The sequence below is a fragment of the Apis florea genome, unplaced genomic scaffold (genome assembly GCF_048593485.1).
Source record: "Apis florea isolate Af1SG1 unplaced genomic scaffold, ASM4859348v1 contig_1914_pilon, whole genome shotgun sequence".
In the NCBI taxonomy this organism is placed as follows: Eukaryota; Metazoa; Arthropoda; class Insecta; order Hymenoptera; family Apidae; genus Apis; species Apis florea.
The window spans coordinates 1,862,423-1,881,177 of record NW_028256504.1 but is presented as its reverse complement, the minus strand read 5'-3'; the positions used below and the strand labels follow the sequence as shown (position 1 = coordinate 1,881,177).

Genomic DNA, 18,755 nt, shown 5'->3' with positions numbered 1-18,755 from the left:
CGTTTTCATCAAGAGATACAATTCTCTCAATTTGAATCTCAATATCGCATACGCAATTTACGTATTTGTTGATACGAATAATTGTCCGATATTATAATAATTTTTGTAATATATATATATCACGATTCGTCACTCCTCTTTCTCTTCGTTCTTTTTCCAAAAAATTATTCCACAATTACTGTTATTATTGTAAGTGATGGAATCGAGCATATTTGGTTGTTCCCACCGATACCGATTTTTCAATCAAAATTTCTAATTCGTTTGAACGTTTGCAGATAACGTAATGGATGGTCAATTTTCGCCACGTGTTAGCGTGCTCATCTTTCTCGTATAATTCAATCGTGTCGTGTTGTGGGGAATTCCCGCGAAAAAAAACACGTTTATGCTCATCAGATCGAGAATCTCATTAATAACACGGTAAATTCATACGATGACTTTTTAATATTCAAAGATTTTTATGTCATAGAACGATCATCGATACTACGTTGTTCAATTAGTATGAAAAAAATTAAATAACAACTTAAATTGTCGTTGCAAATTAGGTATTAGATAATTTTAAAAGGATAATTGTATTTCTTTATTTTTTCTTCCTCATTGTTTTATCCTTTAGAACGAAGGAAATTGTAAATCAATGATTTTTATGAAAATTGATGATTATTAATGAGACTCTTCTTCTCGCATTATCATTTCAAATAAATTATGAATTTTTCATTGAATCAACAAATTCGAACAAAATTTATTTCATTTTGTTTTTGGATAATTTCGTTTTTAATGAAAAAAAAGAAAACAGGAGAAAATAACAAATATATAGGACACCATTGACATCTCGTTCGATTATCAATTTTTCGTATTCACGGTTCGTGAACAACAGATTAATCCGATTGCAGAGAATTGTCGTTCGACCGTGCTCCAAACCGGGAGCTGTGAATGAATTATTAATAATGGGCGAGAATCTGTGTGATGGAACGCAGGAACGCGTGTTCGATCACTTATTTGAATCACCATCAACGTGACTATCACCTGATTGAAGATAATTATACCGATGTCGACTAAAAATAATTGCTCACGCTTGATCCGAGTCGACCGATGAATTTCTGTTTAACGAATACTTCTTTGAACCCAGTCACATTCCGAATCGATCACAGTCAGAATCTTTGCGATTATGCAGACACTGTTACTCTCATCACTTTTTTCTAATTACAAAAAATTTCGAAAGTACTTTTCCAATCATTTCATCGTAATGAAAAATTTGCATGAAAATCATTTATTGCAAAAGTAGAATTGTTATAGCGTACATACATATTAAAATACTAATAATACTAAGGAAAAAATGTTAAGTGAAAATAATATTCAAAGAGACTTTTACTCTTAAAAATTAAATAAAATAAATCGACGTTCGTGAATGAAACGAGTTTTTCGGATTGTTGACCTAAAAGTGTGAACTGAAAAGATTGCTTTGGAGAATATTCTTTTTTCCTAGGATTCGTTAGAGGACACTAGATTCGCTAGGGAACACTAGGCTGCGATTCGCTAGAATCTAGGGGCACTAGAAAAAATATATTTCCAAATATCCTTAGATGGTAATTCTTTATCTTGAAAATTATTACGCTCTAAAGTTATTTTATCCAGATTCATAGACACTGATAGTAACTTTCGTTAATAATTTTCGAGAGATTTATTCTGTTCGGATTTCGTTGTGAATTTCGTGGAAAAGAACCAGAATCCAGCATAAACAAAGCTGGATTTGTGAAGGAACACAGCTCGTAAAGTATGGAAACCGGGAAAAGTGCATACAGATGTATACACGCATAATTGCAGAGAGAAACAGCTATTCGAGTCGAGTGTTTGATTAACGAGTTTGCACCGCGCATGCGCGCGTACCGCGTGCATTTAACCGAGTTATGTAAATTATCGGAGAAGCATTGGGTCGTATCGGTAACGTGGAAAGGAAACGAATTTGTTTTATCGATCGAGCTGAAAATGAAAACGCGAAGAACGAGACGAGTTTGTTTGCGTGATATTGACGATGAAACGAAATTCTTCTTTTCCATCTTGCTCGTTTTGGAATAAAAATAAGCAGATTGGATTATCCTTGTAATTTGATTGATTAAATTCCTTATAAAAATTGCATTATTATTCAGCGTTTATAAAATTGTGATACCAAAATTTTTTTTTTAAATATTTATTGGGGAAATTTACGAGGAATATAATATTTTATTTGTGAAATTTCGCGAAACATTTTCTGCTCCACTAATTGTTCGGATTAAGCAATTTTTTTTTTTTTTTATTGGTTTTATCGAAATTTATAATATACGTTTTATATACGAGACTATAAGAAGAAAGTGTAGGAATAAAATTTCATAGCACGTTTTATCTTCCATTTAGGATAAGTGGTGGATTATCTTATTAAGTGGATTGAACTTTTTAATTCAGAATTTTAAAAGTTTTCAAAATTACACAAGATTACAATTCGATCAATAAGATATAAAACGAACATATATTTCGTATATCTTTTTAGTAAAGTCTCGACTTAATTAACACGAAACTGTTAACTTTAATTAAAAAATAATTATCACTGTTAAACCAAACATTTCTTGTTTTATTGATTTTAATCTCTTTAACTCTTTATGTTTTTGCCATCTTTTAATCTTAGAAACATAATCTTAGTTAATGAGAAAAGAATGCTACATTTTGCATACAATTTCAACCGTTTCGAAATTCACAAATTCTTTTCCACTATTTTAAGGATTTCTTAGCAACTTATGTCAATGTCACGTAGCAGATCATTGAACTTGTCTCTTATCATCTGGTGAAAAAAATTGCATTCGTCGAGAACGAGATATTTTATCTAAAATATTAGCATTAAACTAAAAACTGACTTCAAACATTCTTTTCAATCATTTATATACGTTTATCCTTTCTTCACATTATACTTACATTATTCGTACAAAATTCACATTCCATTGTATTGGAATTTCTATTACAAGAAAGAATTATAAAAATTAAGAGAAAATTACATTTCATAAATAAATTTTCATCTGTATTGCAGACCAAAAAAAAAAAAAAAAATTCCAAAAATTGAAATATAAATAAATATAAAGAAGAGATTTCATCGATAACATCATAAATATCGATATTCTAATATAGAATGTGTTACACGTGCGATATTTAAAGAGATAAAAAATACGGAAAAAAAAAAAAACAGATAAACGAAGGCAATTTCGTTCGAAGCTCGAGGGGATCGATACTCGTAGCGACGAAATTTCGTGCTAAAATTTGCTTTCTCCATGTCGTAGCTGCAGTGAGATAACTGGCACCGAGATTTGTTAAACAAACTTTCCCACGCAAGATGACGCATGGGAGGAAACAGACGAGCAGCAACGAACTCTTTCATGTCGGAAAGGAGATAACCGCTGTAACGTGCAAATGTCTGCACTGGAAGGATCTAGATACCGGTGCCGCCATTCACAAAACGAGACGGAAGAATCGTTGGAAAGAAATTAGAAAAAAAAAAAAAAAAAAAAATGAAAATGAATCTCGATGAATTCGTTGTTTAAAAACGTCTATATTCCAATGATCTCGAGTCGTTCGAATTTTGGGACGAAAATCGGGTTAAAAAATTAAGATATTTTATTATCGCGTATAATTTCACAGCAATATTCTATTTACTTTCGAGTTTCACACAGGAACTGGCGAACGAATAAACGATTTCCATTCTATGAAAATAATTTTCTATTTTACAATTCTTAAAAATTGGACAGAGTTCAAACAGATTTCCACGACACCCGATACTTGCCTCGATCGCACGGATAAAATTCGATGGCACCCATAGATTTCTCGGTCAATATGTTTATACGCCTCGTTGAACGCAAGTTTGCTTTTCACTCACGTTGCGCCGCCGTTCACGGCGAATATCGTGAAACATAAACAACGGGTATAAGCAAGGCGATATATACCCGATCTTTTTTCTCGTGTTATTTTTAGCGAGATCGTTTCAAGTTTATCTCTCTTTGGCCGAGCTCGAACTGCCTCTTCGTTGTTTAATTGTACATTCGCTTCGAAAACTCGAGTGGCCTTCGTTAAAGCTGACATAATTAAACATAATTGAATCTATACACCTATCGTGATTAATGTTGTGCAAAAGTTGCTCGGCTTTGCTTCGTTACTTTCTCCGAATTAATGTTATCGAAATGTATTCTATTATTACTGTTGAGTGAGAAATTTCGTTAATTTCTCGATTTTGTTTTCCCTTCCTGAGATTAATTTATTTCTTGGATGATGTTTAAACAATCACAAAATTTTATCACAAAATTTTATCGTATTAATATATCTATATGATTGTATTAAAAATCGTTCGATTAATTTTTTTCCATCACCAATAGATAGTTAGACAACTTCGCTTACTGGAATTCAAAATTCCCGCTTTCCACCGATATATATATATATACATCACAGAATTTTACTTACTCTTTTACTATTTACATTCAAACTCAACGATAGACAAGTTCACTCATTAGAATTCAAAATTCCCTATATCGAAAATAAAATAAAATTTTACTGATTAATAGACGCATGGTATAAAGATCATTATCTACATTCAAAGAAACGAACAATTAATTTCTTTCAATTAATAATATAATCGCTCAAAAAAAAAAAAAATTCTAACCTACAATTCAAAATATCGAATTTCACTCGTATGACCATGTATAATCTCGTAAGACCAACGAAAAATACGTATAATCTAAAGGGACAACTTCACTCTGGTTCAAGAGTCTCGCGCACGGTAGAGAAATGTCGGTGGAAAGCGGGGTGGGGGAGGGAATCAGAGTGATCTGGCAGGGGAATAATAACGAGGCGGACGACACGAAGCGAAGTCAGAGAGCGGACGAGGCTTTATAAATCGCGAGGATGTTCGCCAGCGCCGAACCAGTGACACCTCGGCCGCGATCGATCGTGCTAGTGGTACACGGACCGTTCCAACGACCACGTGCTCGCGATACAACATCCGCGGGTATCGATTTCCCTTCGAAATTCGAGAATTGTCTCGATTCTTTAAAGCTCGATATTGTTCGTACGTAGAGTGGACGAGTATACGGTATATATATATGCGGGAAAAGTGTTAGTAATCTATTCGGTATAAAGTATATATATAAGAAGAGTGGTTTTGTTACAATTGGAAGAATATTTTCGCCTTTATTGTGAGTGATTAATATCGAATACGTTACGTTATTCGACTGCGGATGTTTATGCACTTGAAATGTGAAAAAATATGTATTGTAATATTTATATTTGTGTTGTTATCGGATGTTGCGGATGATTGTACGTTTGTAATGAGAAATGTGGAAAAGTTTATATGAGAATATCGAGTAAGATAATGTTCGAGCTTCTTTAATCGTGTTTCCATTTAATTTTATTTCGCATAAACATTCGTGGATCGATTATTTACGGTTTATTTTTAGTTTATTAAGGAGCTAGCTGTGACTTTTTAATGTTTTAATCCAGGGTTATTTTATTTTATTCTTATTTTAAAGTGAAAAATTATATTTCTTAATTGAATCACAAGTGAATTTTTTGCTAATTCAATCTCACAGCTCAATGAATTGATATATTTTTTCATTTGCACGATTTTTCACAAATTTCGCTATCGATCACCGGTTACTTTGTCGAGTTATATATAATTTTTTTTTTTTTTAATTTCGTGACAATTATTTTACAGCATCTATAATTTAACATAAATTTAACAATTTAAAAAAAATATATAATTGTGATATATTTTACAAATTTCTTGTATTTTACATATATATATATTTATTATATTTTATCATGTATCACCTCCTTTCCAAGATTTCCTTTAGAAGTTTGTCCAATTACACATTATTTCCACGAAATAATACTCGACGTGCATAAAGTAAACGTGCAGTTACCGAGAAATTTCGTTTTTTCATTCATTCGCGTATCATCATTTATCGTTCCGTTGAACAGAAACGATAATGTAAATTGACATATTGGAAAAACCGATCAATTATTCATCAGTTTTATACCGATTACGATAATGTTTACAATAATACCACGTCATGGATTTCATAAGATTATTGGATCTAATCGTAAACACAGAATTAATAGTAATGCAGAAAATTCGTAGAGATTGTGTTATCTCGTATGAATTACAGTTAGCCTTACAGAGAAATCTTCGTGTGCAAATTCGATTAATAAGTGTGTTATCAAAATTAACAGTAATTCTGTTCTGCATGAAATATCTGCAGATTATGCGAGTATGTATTACAGATTACTATAATATGTATTATACGCGCAGGAATTTCTTTCTATTAATATCATTTCGAGAGAGTGAAAAATGAATTTTTAAAGCTTCGATATTATTTTCTTCCGAAATGAAGCAAAAGTTGATAATAAAAATTTTTTAAGATAGTTGAATATGAAAGATAATAACGTGAAATCCCGTTGAATTTGAAAATCTTTCAAGAAGATGTATGTTCTTCTTATTTTAAGTGTGATCTCATAAATTTTAGTGCCCTATTATTACTATTTATCCTGTTATAAAATTATTGTATGTATGACAATTTTTTTTTTATTACATACGTCGAAATCTAATTTTTGCAAAAAATAGAGGAGAATTTCGTTGCAGAATAAAGTATGAAAATTTACAATTTACATTAAAGTATACAAATTAATTGTTTAACCATATAATATCTAGTTTTAAAATATCACTGTCATAATTAAAAATCTTCTTGTTGAAGTTTTAAAAGGAATTAGTAGAGCCTTGAACAATTTCTCTCTATCTCATTCATTATTCCTATAATTTACTCGTAGATAGTGAGAAAATTACCCGTTAAATATAAAATATCGACTTAGGCCGTCGTATCAGTCGAGTATACATGTAAATGAGATTACTTTCCAGTCATTCATTCAAATATATTTTCCAAGACATTCGAAGAATGTCTCCACCACTTAGCTATATATAAACGCTGAATTTATTTTTGAATCCTTTATGATACTTGGCAAAACACTTATTTTAACTGTATTATAATTTTTTTTTTTTTTTTTTAGAAAGATTTTTCGTCTCACGAAAATAGGTTGAAAATTAATTATTTGTCACGTAATAAGTTATTTATTTTCTTGACTTGAATAATTTTAATTACTTTTACCATATAAATCACGTGTAATAGATATTTATCTTTGATTATTTCGATTTGATTCGATTTTTCATTTTAATTATTAATTTATTTTATCTATCTATATTTTTAAAATTGATAAAGATGTAATAATTTTTTATATAATTTTTTCAAAGTGACGAACAAAGGCATTGGTAATTAAAATTGCGTGTTAAGTAATATAAAATTGATTGGAGAAAGTTTTAAAAACAAGAAAATAATTAACTGTTTGTTTTTTGCGCTAGCAAATTACCATCATCGAGTAATTAAATGTTCTTACATTCCAATTAATTTCATTGTTTTATCACGTGTTAGTTAATTTCTCATTTAATTAGAATGGGTAATACATTCAATTCTGTTGGGTAAAAGAGAAGAAATCTTGAATGGTATAATAAGAATCACATCTTTCTCTTTGACTATACTCGTATAACGGATATATTCGGAAAGTGTTTTATCAGCCAACATCGTCGTGTGCATCACAAATATTTTTTTATTTTTTTTACGAACATTTCCTCCGAATTCGCAAAATTGAGACGATGATTCTTTCATAAAAGAAATGATTTTTTTTTTTTTTTTACACAAAAGGAAACGATTAGATAAAAAGGAGGACAGAATTAAGATTATTCGTAAAATCGGCAAAGATTACGTTGATACGTGATGAAATTGGAATAATTACTTTAACATCCCTATCTATCGTTTCATTTATTTAATTATAAATCAATTTTGCCCGCGAAATACAAATTTCCCGCAAGAAAACAAACTTTTCCGGAAACCAAACTCACCCTCGATCAACACATCCCCGAACTCGTTATAAACTTCGCTATATTCGCTTATGAAACAACGAAATTCAAGTAACACCTCGTTTCAAATGAAATTTCATTCCAAACGCACGGTGTGTCCATATAATATTTTTCATATAGGAGGGATTGTTAATAATACACGTGCAGAGGGGTAAACTGTTTTCCAAGAAAATTCATTTAACAAGAAAATATATAATTTTGATTATAAGAGATGATTACAAATTCAAATTTTTACACCTCGATCTATGCAAGTTGAGAACCACTGTTTTATACAATTATACGCCCTTCGCTATCCGCTCTCTACAGCTTTCTCTTCGGATTGAGAATTACTTCTATTTCGCTTTTTCTATATTTTTCACAGGTTGAGAACCACTGCTCTATATATTATTTCTGAATCTCTTACCATTTTCCGTTATTTCACTCTCGAGATCGTTTCTATTTCACTTTATAATTTTTTATCTTCTTCGTGATTTCTCGATTTTTAGTTCGAATAATCGCCGCTAGGGGGACCGACGAGTATTGGGATTCGTTTAATCTCATCCTCTTTTTCGTGAATCCTTTAAGCGGTGGTGTTGTGTATCTATGGAGTCAAACGTCTTTTCTAAGCGAGCTAATTAGCCGTGCTCTTTCTGATGCACATGCAAGCTGTAATAATTGCCTCTGGAGAGTTCTATCTTAGCTTTCATTATAGATCTTAAGATACGGACTCGTATAAATATTCATTTGCACGAGCAAACATTGAACAGTGTGCAACTTGTTCGTCAATAACAGGTTATAATATATAGGTCAATAGATGTCCTTAAACTATTTCTATGCGAAAGCCAGTGTTTAATATTATTTCGATTTATTCTTCAAATACGAGTTTCATATCTCAGTTTCTCAATATATATCTGTGATTTAACATTTTATATAATCTAAAATACAAATTTGCTTTTCCATTGTCCTGTCTCGAACGATTGAAGAACTTGATATTGTTTCAACCTCTCACCACCAGATGTCTCATTTCTTCACCTTTCTCGCAAATGCTATTACAAGTTCCAACACCCAGAACCGTTATCATAATTCTCTACATTTACCATCTAGCCACGGAATCCTCAATTTCCATTAAAACCAACCATAAAATTCACACGTGACAGTATTTTATTTCATTGCACACGTACCACATTCACAACAATCGTTCCTCAATAAAATCTTTTTTCCCTTAACCTCTTCGATTCATTTTTTTCTTAAAAATAATTCTAAATAAAAAAACTAACGTGCACATACGTGTCAATCAATTATAAAAATACACGTACAGAGACACACTCTCGTGCGAATCGCGTGGACAATCGCAGTGGGTCTCTTTGTTCCCAAAAGATTTGCAGAACGAGAGAAGCGTGTTACGAAGCGTGGAAAGCCCGACACGAACGTTGGCTGCCGTCTCATCGATCGTGGCAAATTGGATTGCCGCTAAAACGGCGGGGCTATCTTATGGCTTATAGGGATATAGCGTCCAGTGCCAGTGGGAACTGTGCAAAGTTGCACAGTAACGAGACTGAATTCTGACGTTTTACGCGTGCATCTTCGTCTGTGGGGGGAAACTCGATTATCGACCATCGGTATATGGCGCGTGCAACCGGCCGTTTATCGTGATTAACGAAAGTCAACGTGGCCTAACGAGACCACGAACGACCGGCCTCGGTCACGTGCGCACGTGAATCACTTCTGCTCGCACACACGGCCGGCTGAATTGTGAGAACGCGGCATTGTTAGAGTCGATGGAAGAGGAATGTAGGTGACTTGTGTAAACTTGGTCAGTTGCGAGGTGTAGAGTAAAGGCATTGATAACGTTCGAGGTCGGATGGAAAGGTTATGGTGTAAGTAGGTTATTTCAAAGCAGTTGGTATTTGTTTTTTTTTTTTTTTTTTTTCCTCATTTTGTAGATAAATGGGTAGAGAATTTTTAATAGCTGCAGATCTAATTTGAATCTTAATTTAGAAAATAGATTATTTTGTGATGGAAACAGTTAGAGTACTTTTTAATCGTACGTATTTTCGATGGCTGTTGTGTTATAATTTAAATTAGTTTAAATGTCGTGTTTGGTGTTATTTTCATTAGAAAAAAAGTATCTGCTTAATTTCTTTTCTCTCCTGCGACAATTAAAACGTATATATTTTTATTTCTCGTATTTTGAATCGCACTTGGACGAGAGGCGATTTGTAACGGAAGTTAAAATGTATTTGATGTACGACTCTAATCGAGATTTCGTCGTTTCCAGTGGAGATACATTTATCGATTAAGTGTGTATTCGTGTTTACAAAAAAATAGACGACTATATTGACGTTTGCAATTAAGTTATATAATTATCAACATGTTTACCTGCTTCGATCTTTGAAGTTATTATACATATTTATACTCTTAAGAAAAATGGTAAAACATATTTATTCCATACTTTTGTGGACATTATCCACAAATATCTATTTATACACGAGATTCTTATCGATATTATTATTATTATTATTATTATTATTATTAGAGTTCAATTCAAGAGATCTGATCTAAATTTTAAATTTATTCTAAAAATAAAAAACGTAACAAACGATTGATGCAATATTGTTAATATATATTATTCTCTTCGTAAATATTTGACGAAATTTCCATTTTACGAAATTTCCAGGCTGCGCAGTCGATCGATCGATTCAATTTCCACGCGAGTTGGTATAAAAGTTTAAACAATATTATGTAAAACAAATTGTTTTGGATCAATTAACTTATCTTACGTAACGTTATTACGCAAAGAAGTGAGTGAGATTGTCTGAAATAATAAATTATACAGAAAATTCATTTAAACCATTCTATCTTCCATAGAAACGAAAGTATTCAAACATATTTTTCGCGGAGAAAGAATAAGAAATAAAGAGGGCGGTTGCAATGAATGTTGTTAAAACTTTTTTGTAAATAAACGTGTGAAAGCGTTTTCAGGATACATATTTTTTTTTTTCCCCCTCCTGTTGGAAAAACATTTGTGCGCGCATCCCTCTCGTAAAAGTAACGACGAAAAATGCGGTATTGTTAGAAATTAACGACCAGCAGGATGTAATTAGCCGGAAATGTTTGTCTACTGTCATCACAATTACCGAAGTTTTAGAATTTGGATTTATTCGTCGTACGAATTTTTGAAAAATTCTTTACAAATCTTCCCTCTTCACTTTTCTCGTTATCCATTTATTTGTATAAAAATTTTCCAACACGACACGTTATTATAAATTTAAAATATAATTATACTACTATACTCACATTATATATATATTTTAAAATCTCATTTTTATCAATATTGCGTTTTACAAAAAACAAAAAAGAAAAGAAAAAAATATGAATTTATTTTTTAAAACTAATTATTATTCATACTTACATATCTTAATTCTAATTTATGCATTCAAAGTCCTTGTAACACTAATGACACTGTAACGAGTTGAGAATAATTAATTATTATTGGATAACGAATTACGTGCGCATATTTTCCTCCGTAAGAATACGGCCGAGAAGAGTTGGAATAGTTTGCCCGATATTCACGCCTGTCGTGAGACGCATCCACACTGATCAGAATCCATTAAACTTTTCCCCCTCTGATCTGATCTTTTAAACTCGATCCTGTCAATTTGCGATCAAGATTGAATCAAGAGAATAAGAGTTCTTCGATAGAACGAAAGCCGATAAGGATAAGTTATAAATCAAAATCAACTTTATTCGATGTTATCTAATAAATCTATCTCTCCACGAGTTGTGAGTCTTGTAGAGAAGGAATTAACCGTTGTTACGCAACGTGGTTAATATAACGGTATTTCTTCTTAAATTTTTGAATTTAAAAAGGAAAAAATCACAATTCGAAGTAAATTTATGAGAAATTTTAATAACAATAGCAACACTCTCTCTCTTCGATATTTACAGGCGTGTTTAAAAATTAATTTCTAAAATTCTTCCACCCAATATTCCACCCTTCACATTCTCTCCTCCCGCATCTTCTTATTTCCAGTCGAGCGAGAAGAAGAAGGAAATAACGATTAAAAGTGTCATCGTCGAAGGGATCCAATTTTGACAATCGATTTCGACGTCTCATTCACACAGGACAAGTTATACGAGGTCGTTACACGAATCGATGATTCGGCCATCGCAGGTCCATAAATTGTGCCGGCCAATATCGATTTCAGCCGTGTAATACGCTCGTCGTTATAACTGACACACGCGTGTCACGCAATTTATACGGGCGCGTGAGCACGACGGGTTTGCACGCGTTGTCCCATACAGAGTGTCCCATCAGACGCGAGTAAAACTCGTGGATTGGACCCTTCGATGCCTCGAGCAATCGAAAAATTGGAAAAAATTCCAAGTTTCTTTTATCTTTTTTTAATAAATCTTATTTATTCATTCGTAATAATGTTATTACGATTGTAAATGATTAATTAATTGCTTTTAATTTTTAAAAATTTTCAGGCAACAAAGCGTATCGAAATGTTGAGCTACGATAAAAAGAATGTAGGGATAGGTAAATTTTTCTTAGAATGAAAAATATTTACGTTTCTTGTAACAGCAATATAATTGCAAAGTGAGAATTAGTGCGATATAAGTTTAAATAATTCTCGATTTGCAAATTCGAAGTATTACGAGATACGTATTTTTAAAACGAGCATGAATTATCGATTCCATGAATCTGCCTCATAGAAAAAAAAAAAAGAAAAGAAAGGAATGAGAAGTAGAGGAAGAGGGAATTATATTTCCTTTGTTTCCACTCGAGTGCGCCATTGAAAATCACGCGATCGATAGAGCAATCGATGGGATACGAGAATTCTCCTCTATGTGTAAATATCAGTTTCCGATAATCATAGTATTTCCAAGCGAGCGAGACTTTGTTCACGTCGCGAGTAAAAACGTTTTTCTATAACTACCACAATTTCTTTGTAGTGTTGGGATTAATTTCATTTCGCCGTTCCTTCTTTCTTAAGTTAACCTCAAAACGAACGTACGTGCATTCGTACGTGCATGCACACAACGTGTTCGAGCGTGTAATTTATGTGATATTTAACTCTGGATAAACGAAAGAAGAAATGCAATGTTTTTTTTTTTTTTTTTGATTTTCATTTTATCGTGAATCAATTTATCAATTGGATGTTATTTTCAAAACAAGTGACAACAAAAGAATAAATATTTTCATCGTTGAGATAGTAAAGTGAGGTTAGAGTGTAGCTATGAATTTTACAAATCGATTCCTTCAAAGTGATTTACCTTTTCGAACAGAGAACGTTATACTTTCTGCATTCTTGAGTGTTAATTTCCCTATAATACAATGGGAGGATATAAGTTGGCGTGGCATAATAGGGCGAGAATGAAATTTAATACGAACATACATTGATCAATTAATTCGATCTTGTTAGTAAGTAGGCATACAATAATAATCGTCCATGCCTATTCACAAGAACACTGTCAATGAACGTGTTGACAAGGTTTTATGTACAGTACGTGTCTCGAACAACGTTTTAGTATCCTGCATATTGTATCGAATAATTGGTTCTTTGTGTCACGCGTTCTCCTCGTTGAAACGTACGAATGCGATCAATAAAAGGTATTTTTCCTAATTTTTTTTTTTTTTTTATTCTTATATTTATCCACAATTCTGGACAAAACTAATATTGCAATTATATAATAAATTTAACGCATGTTAAACGATTCGACATGAATTATAAATCTTTCGAATAATTGTATTATTATTATTATTTCCAATGCTCGAGTGTGAAGTGAAAAATTTAATTTGTATCTTTGGATACATTGAATTAATATTTATACGTGAAACTTAACAAAGAATGTTGACAAATTATCTAATTAACGCGATTAATTGTAGTAATCAAATCATTATGAATAATTTAGTTTCTATAAACATAAATATGCGAGTTGAAAATGTTATGAAGGAAAGATGAATTATTCCCTCCCGGTTATTGAGTTGGAAAAAAACTTTATATCTCGATATTTCTTATATATAACTGAGTAAATATAATATAAACATAATATTATTTTTGACAGATAAATTTCCACAGTGAAGTTACAGATACGAGTGAAGTGAAGTCCACCGTTTAGATAACAAAATGATTCAAGATATATGTTATCAAAAATTAATTAAATTAAGAAACCATTAATTTCCATTGAAATTATATGTGTAATCTATGAGATTAATTTTTAAGAAATTACGATACACATTTTCTTTTCTTCTTCTTGTATCAATTAAATGCAAACAAAACGTAAAAAATGATTTAAATTATTTTCTACTTATCAATCTTCAATTGTATATTTACAATATATAATTTATATTCCAATTTATATTCCTTTTTTTGAATGTTTTTTTTTTTTGTGTCACTGCACATAAAGAAGAAGCTACTATATCTCGTCATCGTGACATGGATGATGGAAATATTTCAAGATCATTTATCACGGCCATAATCTTGTTGCCAAGTTTTATGCTACCAACATTACGCATATTTTAAACGACAACAAACATTTTACGATATATTTTATCTTATTATGATATCAGGCTTCAATAATATCACTCATTTCTTCCGTTTCCAATGGCACACATGTATTCAAGAAAAATAAACGAGTATCGCTTCTTAATGCGTTTCCTTGAGTCGTAATCCCTGCGAAACGAGGCCAAGTCGAAGTTCAACTCGACTTTGACACGTATACGTGTACGTGTTATTTTATTTTTCTTTTTGTTGTGTTGCATGAAATTTAAATGAAAATAATAATTATTCGATTCAGTTACTTAATATTCCTTTTTAACAATTAATTACTAGTTACAGATTAAAGGATTTATTTCATTTGACAAAATTTTAAATATCACTAACTCCTAATTTTATCTTTCACTTCTAAATTTCAACACGATAATATTATTTTCATTGTCCAAGATTTGTGAATACTTTCACGATAGATCAGATGTTTTGGAATGAATGCTGCACAATATTCTTTTATTTCTTAATCTTTTTTCATCACACCGCAAATATTCGAATAAAAACCAGTAAAAAAAAGAGGTGAAAACGAGAGGACAAAAAGCAATGTAATGAGAAAAATGGAAAAACAAAAGGTGTACGGAATGAAATGGGCGAGAGAAAATTATCCGTAACTTATGATACCATATTTTTTTAGATATTAAACCTACTACGTGCCATACTTTGCGGAGGGGCGTACAATATAATCTCGCTAACCGTTTTCGCGAAATTTACTTTTCGTGAAAATTGAATTGTTTCGAAAATAAAGAATAAAAAGTCGTAATTTTCGTTACCAATACCTTTCTCTTACCAAATTAAACCTTTTAATTTCAACGGTCTTCTAACTTTGGATACCTAACCTAACCTAACCTAACCTAACCTAACCTAACCTAACCTCCACTTTCAAAATTTATCACGCTCGTACGACACTTCACATACGTGGCTAGAGAATTTTTCTTCAATTACACAATAACATTTATAATGCAAACAATGAATTTAATTATTAAAATTATCAAACGATAATAAATTTTGTCCCGATCTATGAAATACATCCAAAAAAAAAAAAAAAAAACTAGAAGAAACTGGTCCACACCCTGTCGAAAATTTATTGTCTGTTTTACAGGATGGCATTCGCGCTGAATAAATTCGGCCGTCCATTCGAACGAACGCGAGATTGTCGATAAGCCTGTCCGTGGACATTAATCTGTACGCGAGTGAACCAAGGGAATGGTTCAGAGGAATGGTTCGCGACTCTTGCCCTTTCGAATTGTTCCCGCGTTTGTACCGACCCGTCACGTTTCTCGCACGCCTTGTCGTTACGGGCAGTCACGAGCAATTTCGTGGAATACTGGCGCAGAGAGAGAGAGAGAGAGAGAGGGGAGAGAGAGAGAGAGAGAGAGAGAGAGAGAGAGAGAGAGAGAGAGAGAGAGAGAGAGAGAGAGAGAGAGAGAGAGAGAGAGAGAGAGAGAGAGAGAGAGAGAGAGAGAGAGAGAGAGAGAGAGAGAGAGAGAGAGAGAGAGAGAGAGAGAGAGAGAGAGAGAGAGAGAGAGAGAGAGAGAGAGAGAGAGAGAGAGAGAGAGAGAGAGAGAGAGAGAGAGAGAGAGAAATTTTCAGTTCTGCGATTTGCTTGAAAAATGCGTGAGAATGGTAAAAATAATCCAAAATAAATTAATGAAAGCGGGAACAGAATTGCAGTTTTGAATTTATAGTATATAGAATTGATTGGTGGATGGATATAGGGATTTGGTGGAGGGGTATAGGGATTTTTAGAACGTGCGAAAAGAAAGGATGTGCCGGTATTTTACCGGTGTTTTCCCACCGAATACTTTCGGCGTGAGAGAAATATTGATAATTCGGTATGAAACGCGATCTTCATGTATTTATTCAAACTTTCGAGGCCGGTGGGCGGGCCTGTAAGGGGATTTGTATTCAAACTAAAAAGAACTGTTGAAAATTCGTATCTTTTGCGAAATGTATAAAAGATGTTACCGAGTCTGGTAACGTGTGTGTACGAGAAATCAGAGGAAAGTTGAAACATTGTTTCCCAAGTGAAACATAGGATGCCTGCTTCTGGAACTTTGCATCTGGAAAACAAACGTTGAATTGGAGTAGCAATCGAAATTTTATTTGTTACTTTGCAACGTGTTATTTGCAAAAAAAAATTTTGTAAAATCAATATATTTAATGAAGGATTGGTGAAAAAATTAATGTATGTACAGCTATTTTCTTTATTCAATTGTGTTAGAAAAAATAAATGAGATTGTTACATACAAAGGGTAAAAATAATTTTTTGTCGCGATATATATGGCATATATAGTAATAAAAATAGCATATAAAGTCGAACGATTGTCTCAGAAATTACTTTCGAGTTTTCATTTCAATTTTGTACAATCAATACTGCACATGCTTGACGCTTATAATCTCGTTGAACTGAATAATTTATTCGAAACATACAAATGCCCAACTCGAGTCATTATATATATATATATATATATATATATATATATATATATATATATATATATATATATATATATATATATTTCATACATATATAAATACGATGCTTATAGCGACATATAATCCTTCCCCAAGTTCTAATTAATAATATCGCATACATTCATAAATATCGCAGTAATCTTTCATGGTTCATTTTAAAGGGAAAAGAGTTTCTCGAATAGTGGAGCATTTAATTTTTTGGAGAATTGTTTCCTAGGGAAAACAATGACGAATTAAACGAATCAAGTAATTTTTGGAAAAAAATTTGTCAATCTGTGAAATACCATAATTTTAGATAGAAATGTCCTAGAATGATCAATCAAAGCTCATTTTAAAGTGAAAAGAGTGTAAAATAGCGTAGCATTTTTCAATCTTTTGGGGAATTGTTTTCTACTCTATGACAAGTTAAATAAGTCAAGCAATTTTTGAAGAAAAGGTTATCAATATTTGATATATTATAATTTTCGCAAGAAATATCTTAGATTAATCATTCTGGATTCATTTTAAAAGGAAAAGAGTCCAGAATAACTTAGTATTTCTTAGTTTTTTGGGGAATTCTTTTCTTATTGTTGTCGAATTAAAAGAGCAATTCTTAAAGAAAAAATTGACAATTTTTAAAATACCATAACTCTTTACAAACAAAATTAGAGTAGATTATTCATTTTGTGCTCACTTGTGTTGCATTTTTCAATATAATTAAAAAATTAAGTGATGTAAATATAAAATTCATTCTTTAATAATTTGATATTAAATATATCATAAGAGACTCGCTATATTATAAGAAAACAGGTAAAGAAGGTAAATATGGGAAGGTAAGTATCTTTAGAAATAAGGAAACTGTTGAAAAAAACAAAATGATTATAACTGTAATGTAAAGAAAAGCAAGTAAGTATTTATGTAAATTAGATTGTAGAAATTTCAGAAATTCTAAGAATTTGACACCATTTCCAAGAACTATTGGAATTCCTGAAAATCTTTCAATCGATCTCCTATCAATTCATGTTCTCCTAATATAAAATCGAATTTTTGGCCAAAAATTCCGTACGTTTAAACAATTGGAAATTTCCAAGAATACAACAAGTTATTTCCAGAAGAATTTTAGAGGTTCCGAGAAATCGACGTCATTTCCAAGAATTTCAGTGATTCCGAGAATTTGACGTCATTTCTCGGAAAAATTTTTCGATCGACCTCCTATCGTATCATGTTCTCCTAATACAAAGTCGCATTTTTGGACAAAAATTTTACTTCGAACAGGGAATTTCGAAACCAATCTTTTTTATTAAATATCTCGCTTATTCTTCAAGATATTAAAAAATGTTTCGAATGAAAGTTGAATGGTTTCGAAAGGGCTATATTCCGGTGCCCTCAATTTTTTCGTGAATCAACTCATAAAAAAATTATCAAGGTCACCCTTATTTTTTTAAATTGCACCATATAATTTTTCATACACCAATCTATGCATCCTGGCATTCTCTATAAAAATGAAGAGGGGTATTTTTACTAAAAAACCATTAGTTTAGAAGATATTAATTATTTCTTAAACCATAAGATTTTTGCCATATATGGCTTAATACTTTTTTATAGAGAATATTAAGGGGCAACGATTGGTGTATTAAAAAATGTACAGTCCCATTTAAAAAAACCATGTTCGCGTTTATAAGTCCGTAACCCTTTTATTTATAAAAAAATGAACAGCAGCAGGACGTGCCCCTCTCGAAACCAAGCAACTTTTATTCCAAACATTTTTTAATATCTCGAAAAATAAGCGAGATATATCG

The 18,755-nt window shown here is 31.8% G+C and overlaps 2 protein-coding genes and 1 long non-coding RNA gene across 6 annotated transcripts in view; 2 read left to right on the top strand and 1 right to left on the bottom strand.

Annotated features, from left to right (window-relative positions):
- Window positions 1–18,755, bottom strand: part of LOC100864824 (uncharacterized) — a 119,252-nt gene that overhangs the window by 26,661 nt on the left and 73,836 nt on the right. The window lies entirely within an intron of this gene.
- Window positions 4,929–18,755, top strand: part of LOC100867715 (uncharacterized) — a 59,560-nt gene continuing 45,733 nt past the window's right edge. Inside the window, exon 1 of one of the 2 annotated variants that reach the window (XM_086913451.1) lies at window positions 4,929–5,198. The gene's annotated coding sequence lies outside the window, so the exon portion shown is untranslated. The remainder of the gene's footprint in view (window positions 5,199–18,755) is intronic. The other variant, XM_086913457.1, reaches the window with a different exon arrangement.
- On the top strand, window positions 13,262–14,605 carry LOC147658601 (uncharacterized). The gene is made up of 2 exons (XR_015293774.1): window positions 13,262–13,565; window positions 14,021–14,605. It is a non-coding gene; the product is annotated as an uncharacterized LOC147658601 (long non-coding RNA).